Raw genomic sequence first — 12,285 nt, 5'->3', positions numbered from 1 at the left:
GATGCTTAACCCACAGAGCCAGCCAGGTGACCTGAGAAGCGAAGTTTCTTGGGTGAAATATGCTCCTGCAGGAGTTCTTGAGTTCTCTGTAACTAGAAGAGTTCAAAGAAAACACACATGATCATGGTAGGGAAGTTTCAAGAGGCATCCAAGAGGAGATTGAACTAGGTAACCTTTGGGTCCGTTCTGACACTCAAATTTCATGTTTTGTTAGAAAAAGTCTAACATCAGTCTTCATCCCCCCCTTTAGAGGGCTTAAGGCCAGAAATTGGGTGGCTATCTCATCCTACTTAGAATGACAAATGTATATATAATTAAAATGTTATCTGGATCTCTGCTGAGGCCTTTATGCTCGCCAAGAGCAGAATAAAATAGACTTGAACCCCCAATTCTATGCCTTGAGGAAATTCAAGATACTATGTTATGCGAATTATCGGAGTGGAAGATGGGTCAGGAGGAGAGGTTTGCATGTTTTAGATTGCCAGGTCCCCGAGCTAGCACAGAACTGAAGCTAAGTTTTCTTGAAATCGAGATGAAGTAAAACAAAGCAACACTCCCACAACATTAGTGAATTTAGTGAAACTTACTAAAGTTTAAAGGGAGGTGGGTGCAGAGGAGGCAGGGTTTATTTGGTAGCAAAGTAACTAAACTGGGCATGAGCTAGATCTGGTTTTAAAATGTCTCTGGGCCACCAGCCACAGGGGAGTACCACCGGCCTTTTCATCCATGTTGGCTTCATCTTCTTAAAACTCGATGCCACTTCTTTCTCTTTCCTCCTCATCCCCATCTCTCCTCATCTCCAACTTCAGAATTGCCTCAGGAATTTCAGTTTCTTCCCACTCTTGAAGGTCAGCTTTCCTAGCTCTCAAGCTCTCAAATTCTCCTCAGACTAGTCATTGCAAACACTGACTTCCTAAGGTGCTCAGCTGAGTTGGGAGACCTGCTCATGGTAGAAATCACCATCTCTAGAAAGAGTATTAGCATTAGAACAATTTAGTAACGTTTCAAATTTTATTATTTTAGCTGGCATACAGTAAAAAATACGAAACATCGGGGGCGCCTGGGTGGCTCAGTTGGTTAAGTGTCCGACTTCAGCACAGGTTATTATTTCATGGTTCGTGAGTTCAAGCCCTGTGTCGGGCTCTGTGCGGACAGCTCAGAGCCTTGAGTCGGCTTCAGATTCTGTGCCTCCATTTCTCTCTGCCCCTCCCTTGCCTGCACTCTGTCTCTCTCTCTTAAAAATAAATAAACATCAAAAAATTGAAAAAAAATGCTAAACATCTGAGGAAATTTTTGTCAACCCCTCTATTCCAACATCAAATAGAAAGAGGCAGTACAATGAAGTGATCTGGAGGCAAAGAGATTTTGTTACCAACCTTGATGCTGCTTGACTGGCTGTGCCACTTTGGGCAGGTTACTTAACTTCTCCGATTTTTTGTTTCTTTCATCGCAAAATGTGATAAAATAACGATATGTTTGTGCTGTCTGGGTTAAATGAAATTATGTGCATATAGAGCATTTCACAACTCTGTCATGTGTCAGTGTTCCATAAGTGTTAATACTATTGCTAATAGATTTTCCTCACTCAGAAACCTTTTTAAATTTTCTAAACTCAAAATAAATTTTTCAATGACCACCAAAAATTTGGCTTGACACACTTTGAAGAATATACTAAGGATATTTACCACTAATATTTTTTTCTTCCGCCTATCATTTGCCAAACTGTCACTAAGATTTCTTGAAAATGCACTTCAATGGTTTCTGTATTGAAAGCAATTTATTTGACTGGCAGAATGATAGAGGAACTATTAGTTAAATATATTTTACCAATTTTATGACTTTCCCTGGTAGCATGATATCAGATTAGATACTGTGATCCTAAATAATTAAGCTCACATTGACAAAATTGTAAATTAGAAATAATTTAATTTAGTACCAACTTTCTTTTTACTAAATCCCTATCCCAGCCTTAGACAAGGCTCCAGTCCTGTGCTGTGGGTATGATAGTCACTATCACATGTGACCATAGACATTAAATTAAAATTAAATAAAATTTGAAATTTGAAATTCTGTTACTTAGTTGAACTAGGGCACATTTCACATGCTCAAAATCCATGTGGCTAGTGGCCACTGTACTGGAGCATGTGCATGTAAAACATTTCCATCACTGCAGAAAATTCGTTTGGACGGTGCTACCTAAAATTCAAAGAACTTGTATCCTTCCTCTGTCTGGTACCTTCAAAACTGCTTCCTGTTAGGTGTCATTGCTCTAACGTCTTCTCCCTCTGAGCTTTTCCTTTCCTTTGTCTTATACGATCCGCTAATAGAAACTGAGATGCTGAGGTGCTAACACGGGAAGCCCTGGGATCATTTCCTGGTAAATGAATGGCTAACTCTTCGTCTTCCATAGTAGTGTTTTTTCAGAACGTGGTTCTAGGATGATTGCTGTCTTAATCGACTGAATAATTGTTTACATGTGAAATTTTTGGAACCCGTATTACAACCTCTCAATCTGCCTTTTGAATCCGCTTTCTCAGTCATCGTTGGAATTCTCAAGTTTGAGAACCATTGCTGAGAGGAGCAACCACTGTCTGGTAGCCAGTAACCGAGAGCCTTATAGTTGGATGTTAGTTTGCATAGGAATGAATGCAACGCCAAGTTCTCCTCAGGTAGCAGAGGAGATATTTTTGGAAGGATTGTTTGTTGATCTTCAAACTCTACAATAGAAAGCCATCTGCTCATAGACTCACTGCAGATCTACTTACTAGCATAATACAATTGGTAAAACCCACTTACTTACTAAGAGAATTTAAAAAAGTGTTTGCTCTTGACATGGGGTATTTTTTTTTAATGTTTATTTGTTTATTTTTGAGAGAGAGAGAGAGAGCACAAGGAGGGAAGAGACAGAAAGAGAGAGGGAGACAGAATCTGAAGCAGGCTCCAGGCTCTGAGCTGTCAGCACAGAGCCCCACACAGGACTCAAACCCACAAATTGTGAGATCATGACCTGAACCAGAGTCAGACACTTAACCAACTGAGCCAGCCAGGCGCCCCAAGGTATCTTCTTTATTAACGTCTTAAAATCATGTTTGCCTTGGGGCACCTGGGTGGCTCAGTTGGTCTACTGTCTGACTCCTGATTTCCAATCAGGTCGTTATCACAGGGCTGTGGAGTCAGCCCAGACCCTGTTTAAGATTCTGTCTCCCTCTGCTCCTCTCCCCAGCTGATCCTCATCTCTCTCTCTCTCTAAAAATAAAAATAAATAAATAAATAAATAAATAAATAATGAAATTAAATTTTAAAAATTACCTATTAATGTTTTCATTTCATTTATTTATTCATTCATTCATTCATTCATTTTACTGAAGAAGAATATGGAACACTTCATGAATTTGTGTGTCATCCTTGCGTGGCGCCCTGGTCATCTCCGTAACTTTCCAATTTTGGTATATCTGCTGCTGAAGTGAGCACTATTATATATTGAAGGACACTTGACAAAATTATAAGATTTTAAAGCATACCATGTGATGATTTGATATATGTGTACATTGTGAAAGAAGAAATCATGTTAACATTTATAACCTGGTTTTATGTCACTTATAATTTCATTTTATGTTATTTAAATTTCCCTTAAGAAACAAATAAGTTTTAAAAAAATTTTTAAAGGAAAAATTAATGAAAGAAGAACAAATAGGAAAAAACAAACAAAAGTAGACTTTTTAAATAAAAATTGACAATGGCTTAACAAACTAGACAAAAAAGAAAAAACATCAAAACCAGAAGCAGAACCAAATTGTGGAAAAAATTCTCGCAAGTCTCATCAAAGAAAAAAGAAAGAAAAATAGTTAAATGATACTAAGAATAAGAAAGGGTGAATATAAACATAGATACAGACAATATATAGGTGATTACAAATAAGGCAACCTGGTAGAAAAATCTTAAGTCAAGCTTCATTTTACTAGTTATACAGACTTATCATAAAACTATATAATAAATCAGAGCAATTTGCCACAAATAGACTAGAAAAATAGAATAGAGAACTTAGAAGCAAGCCTTCAAAGATCAGGATGCTTCCTATAGGACAAGGGTGGCATTGCTAAGTACCTGGGGAAAAAGTGTGGAAACAAATGACTATCCACATGGGAAAATATAACATTAAAGTCTGAACTTGAACCGTAGTACAACTCCAGGTGCATTAATGTTTTATATTTTTTAATGTTTATTTATGTATTTTGAGAGAGACAGAGAGAGAGAGAGAGAGAGAAGCTTGATGGGGGACTTGATCTCAAGAACCTCAAGATCATGACCTGAGCTGAAATCAAGAGTTGGATGCTTGGGAACCTGGGTGGCTCAATCGGTTGAGCCTCTGACTTGGGCTCAGGTCATGATCTCACGGTCCGTGAGTTTGAACCCCAGGTCGGGCTCTGTGCTGATAGCTCGGAGCCTGGAGCCTGCTTCAGATTCTGTGTCTCCCTCACTCTCTGCCTCTCCCCGGCTTGTGCTCTCTCTCTCTCTCTTTCTCAAGAATAAACATTAAAAAAAAATAGATGCTTAACCAACTGAGCCACCCAGGTACCCCTAGATGCATTAAAATAATTTTAAGTGTGAAAAATCAAACCAGTAAAATAAAATAAACTGGAAGCAGTTCAAGGAACTACTTTATCTTCCTTTCATCAAATCTGCCAATTTGTTTACCTCTGAACCCTTTATTCTGGCGAAATGGATGATGTATGAAATAAAATATACAATCATGGAAAGATCCTTATAATTATTGTTTGCAAACTAATTTATAGAAAAAGGCACGGTATGCTCCCATTTTTGTTATCAAAAACAAACATAATGAAATGAAGCGCATTCCCCAAATCCACATAAATATTTGGAGACTATCCCAGCCAACATTTCAGATATATAAGTAAGAAGTATCCGGTTATTTATTGTCTCCCTGTGTAGTTAAGTCCGATTCTAGACTCCATCCTCCTTGTCTTATGGGCAATTCAATTGCAGCTGATTGGGCCCTGCTCCCCTTTCACTGGTTACTGTCCCACATGTGGGAGGAAGAGCTTATCTTCAGTCCATCACTCTGAACACCGACCACTTACGTTCCAGGCAAGGGATGAGCAATTGAAATCTGGTGACTTCCTGCACTTCTTGTACATGTAGAGCAGAGAAATTTGTATTGAAGTAAGGGACACCGGTTTAGGGCCCTGCCCTCTTAGAGGGATTCACCCAGTCATCCTGGGAGGTCAGGATGCCCGGACAGCAGGACTCCCTCATTTATTCCTCAGACTTCTGTCCTTTATTTGGGGGTAAAATTGTGTTCCCTGCTCTAGTAAACCTCAAACATGGCCTGTTGCCCTTCTGGTTTCTACAAACCTACCTAGATAACCTCTTAAATGACTTAAAATTTGTATAGAAGACCAGAAGATACTGTCTTAGAGCCACTTTTGCTTTTATCCTTAAAAAGAGAAAAAAAAAATCTTGAGGAAAATAAAGGTAAAATCTGCATAACTGATTGAATTGAGGATGAGGAGAAGCGTGGTATATAGGACAGAGTAAGGAAAAATAAAGAAGATAAACAGAGTTGTGATGAATATATCCTGATATTCTGATTGAGTACGTGTGTAGGAAAAGGTCTAGAAGCATACCAAATATTTAAAAATGATGACTTTTGAGATTAAGAACACTTTTCACTTCATATAGAACTGTAATATTTGAAATAATTGCAAGAATTTGCTACTTCTATGGATTATAACAAAGGTAAACTCAGAAAGCAAAATAGACCAAACAGAAGAAACATTTTTATAAAATTTCAGTTTATGATGATTAGGCCTATAATTAAGTCAAGGAAACTGTCTAAACTCCCTAAGATACTGTGCTCTCTCATGAAGATATAGAGATAAAAGGCTAAATGTTTATTTAAAACAAATTCTTTATTATTTTTGAAATATTTGGCAAATAAAATTCCAGTATGGAAAAAAATATGAATATAACATGTGTTTCCAAAAGGCAAATTTATTTGTTTGTTTGCTTATGTTTATTTAGTTATCTTGAGAGAGAGAGAGAGAGAGTGAGAGTGAGAGGGAGAGTGAGAGAGAGAGCATGGGCACATGAGCAGGGAAGGGGCTGAGAGAGAGGGAGACAGAGAATCCCAAGCAGGCTCTGCACTGTCAGCTCAGAGCCCAATGCGGAGCTCAAACTCACAAACCTTGAGATCATGACCTGAGACAAAACCAAGAGTTGGACACCTACCTGACTGAGCCACTGAGCTGCCCTCAATGGCACATTTTTTGAAGCTTTTGAAGTCTTCAGGCAGGTGATAAAGTTCAGGCAAAGAAATAGTTCTTCCATGAAAAAAAAAAAGTTTTGATATGCTGTGAAACACTGAGAAATGCCATCGACATGTTGATTATTATTCTGGAGACTGTTAGAAACACAAGCAAGATTCTGAGAAGCTAGTTTCGATTCACTTTAAAACAACTTCTTCTTGCTCAGTAGAATATAGGACTTGAACTCTGAGAGCTGGACAGAAGGACATATGTTTGCCTCTGAATCCTAGAGTCCTTTGTTCCGGAAAATGGGAGGGGCAAAGAAAATAGCCAGGTAACCAGAGACATTTTTTAAAGCAGTTGCTTCAGCGAAGGTTCAGAGATTTTACAGGCCCCAACGCAAGGACCTGGAGTCTACCTGTCATCCAGGAACCTGGAATATAGAGATTTCGTTTGGGAAAAATCATGAAGCAAATTCATGCCCTCCGGTTGGATAGTAAGAAGATGCAACTAAGAACTAAAAACTTTCTTTAAGCCCCAAATGATGGTAGTTGAGCAAACAAACCAACCTTCAACGACAAAGAAAAAGAGGTAAGCATGGTTTACCACGAGTTAATTCAAGTGGTGAATGATTATTACATCATCAAAATTAAACTGGAAAATTTCATGATTCCAAAAGGGATGAAATAGTAGGCTAGTGGGTGTAGTGTAGTAATAACAAAATGCCACCAGATTCATGCTTTTCCAAATACTTTGTTTTGCTGCCTAAATTGCGAACAAAACAAAATTCTTGGCTCTACCGTCTGCCTCCCTCTCTGACTACAGCTTCTGCATGGCCATACTTCCTATCCTCGTTCTGCCCCAACCATTCTGTCCTCCTTGCTCATCTCTGAGTAGGTTGCAGTCTGCCTATGAAATGTTGCTTTTTTGAAACTAAACCGAAAAGTGGATTGTTTATTTCAATGAAAAACAATGACCCAAAGTCGGTGGTGTAGAAGTTATTTCATAATTTAAAAAAATGACGTGTTCCTGGGTCTCAGCACAAGAACACTAACATTAATCGAGCGTGTCACTGTGTTGAGTTGTTTTTCGTTCAACATTCCACAAGGAAGATGTAATTTTTATCACTGTAATACAGATGAGAAAACTGGGAAAAGCTAGGCAATGTCAGAGCTGAGAGTAAAACTCTACCTTTTTAACCAATACTCTATACTAATGCCTCTGAGTTTATACATGAATTGCGTTGTATGTATATAAACAAAGATCCCTTGCAGACCTATACATTAAAAAAACCCCAAACTTCTAGAGTTTTCTTGCAATGTTTGGCATAAGGTTTTGCGCATTTTCAATATGAAAGAATTCTTTGTCAATGTACATACACACACACACAGACACACACACACACACACACACACACGCACACATGCACGAGTACTATCCATGTTTTCCCTCAAAGCTATAAAAAGGTTACCTAATCTAAAAAAAAGATATTCAGCTTCACATCTTATGAGATCCTCTATAGTTTTAATATCTGTCCTGCCCTGCAGCTATCCCCCAGCAATAAACTATACATAGGAATCATAGTGTAAGGGGAAAATAAAGATATATAGTGACACCACTATGTGAAAGCAACACATCTGGAAATTCAGTGAAAATATTAATAAACTCTGAAAAATTTGGTCAAACTTTTTGATGTTATATAGACAAAAATAAATGAATAGTTAACTCAGTTGAATAGATGTTTTGGTGTTGTTTTAAAATAAAATGATGAAGTATTCTAACTATTGTTTCCAGATTAATCTTTTGTGAATTTTGCCATTTAATTTTAATCTTTGGCCCGTTTACTAACAGGTGAGGTATAAATAAATGTTTAAAGTTTTAGTCAATGGATTTATTCTCAGAGGAACAATAAATTAACTCTGTATTTCCGGGGTTTTCACTGCAAGAATTGTATTTTAGATATTCATCTGGGAGTGATGTGACACATATAAGACATTTGCATATGGTGGTCAATAGCTCAAATGTCCTGATCATATTAAACAAGTAGATTCTTCTAAAGGTGAAATAAAGCCAGCTTAGGGAAATTTTGACTTGTAGCCTTTAGGTAAAGTAGATGGCCAAAGACAGAAGGAAGTCCCAGAGACGGATCCTGAGGATGGAAACAGTGGTGGCTTTGGAAAGAAACAACTTGGAGGAAATGGAGGAAATATGTGAGAATGTGTCTGGGGGATCCTGTGGACAGGTAAGGAAGTTCCCACAGAGAAGAGAAAGACAGGTGCCTCCGTTTCTATTTGGGTTTCTGATTTTTTTTATTATGGTAAAACATATATAAAATTTACCATTTTTATCGTTTCAGAGGTACAATTCGGTGTCATTAAATATATTGACATTGTTGTGCAACCATCACCATTATCCATCTCCAGAACTTTTGCATCATCCCAAACTGAAACTCCATACCCATTAAATAATAATTCCCGTTTCTCTCTCCCGCAGCCCCTGATAAACACTAATCTACTTTTGGTGTGTATGAATTTGACCACTCTAGATACCTCATACGCCAGGGACTGAATACTTTTTCCCTCTCAAATTCGTATGTTGAAATACAAATCCCCGATGTGATAGTATTAGGAAGTGGGCCTATGGTAGGCTTTGCCATCATGGATTGGATTAGTACCCTTACAAATGAGGTTCCAGAAAGCTACCTTGTCCCTTCTGCCATGTGAGGACCCAGAAAAAAGATTACTCTCCTTGAGCCAGAAAGCAGGCTCACACCAGACAGAGTCTTTCAGTGCCTTGAACTGGACTTCCTAGCCTCCAGAACTGTGAAAAAAGAGTATTTATCACTTAAGAGCCAGCAAGTCTGTGGTATTTTATCATAGAAGCCCAAACTAAAATATTTTGTAAGTGGAAACATACAATATTTGCCCTTATTTCACTTAGCATAATGTTTCCAAGTTTCGTCCATCATGCAGCATGTATCAGAATCTTTTTAAGGCTGAATAATATTTTGTTGAATGAATATACCGTATTTTGTTTATCCAGTCATCCGTTGATGGACATCTGGGTTGTTTCAATCATTAGGTTATTGTGAACAATGCTGCTATAAACATGGGTATACAAGTATCTATTTGAATTCTTGCTTTTAACTCTTCTGGGTATATACTCAGATGTGGTGTTTTGAGATTTTAGAACTTTTTATTGACATATAGAATTGTGCATAGATCATAAGTGTACAGCTTAATGAATTGTCCTTAAGCAAATATACCCATGTGATTAGAAGACAGATTAAAACACAGAACCTCAATCCCCACCCCCTTTTAGCCCCTGTCCCTCCCCAAGGGAGCCAACCTCCTGACTCAGATCAGTCTTGTCTGATTTTGAACTTTATATAAATGGAATCACACAATAGGTACTCATTTTTATTATGTTTATGAGACTATACAAATTATGTTTCTGAGGTTAACATAACATTTGTGAGATCTTAAAAAGAAACCATATTGTCACAATGTAGGCTTAGTTTATCCACTCTCACTAATACATACTATTCCATTATGTGAATATTGCACAATTTATTTGCTCATTCCATGGTTCAGGAGAGTTGTGCTTCCATTCTTAACTCTTCCGTGTTCTCCACTTTTATTGGAAAATAATTGACATGCATCACTATATAAGTTTAAAGCACCCAACACGATAGCTCAATTTACATATATTGTGAAATGATTACCACAATAACTCTTATTCTTACAAAAAACAGGTGATAGAGAGTCCTTGTAGAGGGAATCAGGGTGTTGGACTTCAGGTTCTACCACTTTTACTTCTTCTACTGTAAGAAAGAAATTAAGGAGGCAGCTATAAGCTTTGTCTTTTAAAAAGCAACCAATTACCATTTGGTTTTCAATCATAGGTTGGGTTTTCCTTAATCTGGGTTTCCTTAATTCATAGTGCCTTCCTGGGGACTAGAGAAATTCTCTTCTTTTATCCTGACCTTAAGGATACCTACCTAGGCAATCTGGCAATTTTCTTTGCCCCTCAATATCAAAGGGTGAGCCAATATTAGTCATTCTATATTTTAGTATGAATGCAGGTTAGAGGACTTGCCATTGGTGTATTTCAAAGAACTGAAGCGGGGCGGGGCGGGGGGCAGTAAAGTTCTGGGAGGAAGAACAGGTGTCCAGGCTGGGCAGGTGTCTCTTCTTCTATTACAGCCACAAGATTTATGACTCCTGGTGTCTCAGCAGGCTCCTTTTGACTCAACTCTCCCTCCAAACCTCTTCTCCACTGTATTAGCACCAGACCACCAGAGTGCAGGGTCATTCACAATCATCCCACACAATCATCCCAGAGGGATTCTAGCTTGTATCTCTAGTTTCTACAGCCCTTTGCTACCCCCAAGCCCCCATTCCTGCCCCCAGTGACTGTGTTGAAGGGTTGCATATTTTCTTTTTTTTTATGGCATTTTTTTTAAAGTAAGCTTTAATGCCCAATGTGGGGCTTGAACTCACAATCCTGAGGTAAAGAGTCGCAGGCTCCACCAACTGAGCCAGCCAGGCACCCTGAAGAGCTGCATATTTCTCCTGGTCCAAACTGTCTTCTGCCTTCAATTATTTGTGTCTTAAAAATACTCCTTTTGGATGGATAGCACATGACATACATCTACTGTTTGCTTTACAACTAGAATTTTATATTTTGGATGATCAAGAAACTCTAGTAATAAGGTACAGAATAAAGGGAGAATGGCTAAATGGCTTCAAGCTTTTGGGTAAGTCAGATTCAGAACTTCTGCTTTTTTGTAAATTGCAGTAATGAACTCTGTTCATGTTGGTTCATCTTGTGTTTATGGTGGTAAGATTCAGTGCAAACACATGAATGCTGTGGACTGAATTGTGTCCCACCAAATTCATTTGTTGAAGCCCTATCTGCAAAGTGACTGTGTTTTGAGATAGGGCTTTTAGAAGGTAATTGAGGTTAGATAAGATCACGAGAATGGGGGTCTAGTATTTGTAGCTTTATACAAGAGGAAGAGAGAGATTTTTCTTTCTTTTGCCACCATGTGAGGATACAGCAAGAAGATGGCCATCTGCGCATCAGAAAGAGGGCCTTCACCAAGACCTGAATCTCCCTACACCTTGACCTTAGACTTCCCAGTTTCCGGAGCTAAGAGAAATAAATTTTTATTGTTTAAAAATTTTTTTTAAATGTTTATTTTTGAGGCAGAGAGAGACAGAGCATGGGGGAGGGACAGAGAGAGGGAGACACAGAATCCGAAGACGGCTCTAGACGCTGAGCGGTCAGGACAGAGCCTGACGTGGGGCTTAAACTCACGAGCCAGGAGATCATGACCTGAGCAGAAGTTGGACACTTAACCGACTGAGCCACCCAGGTGTCCCAGATTTTTATAGTTTAAACCATCCAGCGGTACGTTTTGTTATGGCAGCCTGAGCTAAGACACTGTGTCCTATAACTGAAGCCCTTGAATGAGTCACTTCTGCTTTTTAGACAAAGTGTTTTATTTTATAAATTGTCAGTAATATTCTTTATTTCCCTCAAATAGCTGGGAAAATCACTGAGATAACATATCCAGAGTATGACAGACACAGAGTAAATTTTTAAAAAGTTACTTCCTTTCCCCTTCCATCCTTTGTTTTTCACTACCTGAGCATACCTGTAAGATGTGAAGGGAACCATCAACACTTTTCAAACAGGCATAATAATGAGAATGGCTAAAAATTATTGATAATTTACTATGGCTCAGACACTATGGCTAACACTTTATTTGCATCATTTTGTGGAGTTCTCACAGACACTTTAAAAAAATTTTTTTTTCAACGTTTATTTATTTTTGGGACAGAGAGAGACAGAGCATGAACGGGGGAGGGACAGAGAGAGAGGGAGACACAGAATCGGAAACAGGCTCCAGGCTCTGAGCCATCAGCCCAGAGCCCGACGCGGGGCTCGAACTCACGGAGCGCGAGATCGTGACCTGGCTGAAGTCGGACGCTTAACCGACTGCGCCACCCAG

At 38.6% G+C, this 12,285-nt stretch overlaps 1 non-coding gene across 1 annotated transcript; it reads right to left on the bottom strand.

The window, feature by feature from the left end:
* Window positions 1–3,368: 3,368 nt before the first annotated feature.
* Window positions 3,369–3,471, bottom strand: LOC124507986 (U6 spliceosomal RNA). Its single transcript, XR_006961196.1, has one exon. It is a non-coding gene; the product is annotated as a U6 spliceosomal RNA (small nuclear RNA).
* Between the last annotated feature and the right edge of the window lie 8,814 nt (window positions 3,472–12,285).

This window comes from Lynx rufus, unplaced genomic scaffold, assembly GCF_022079265.1.
Source record: "Lynx rufus isolate CCGP_SWC_20201006 ecotype Redwood Valley unplaced genomic scaffold, mLynRuf1.p SCAF_12, whole genome shotgun sequence".
NCBI classification, from domain to species: Eukaryota; Metazoa; Chordata; class Mammalia; order Carnivora; family Felidae; genus Lynx; species Lynx rufus.
This window is presented reverse-complemented; position numbering and strand designations above follow the sequence as displayed.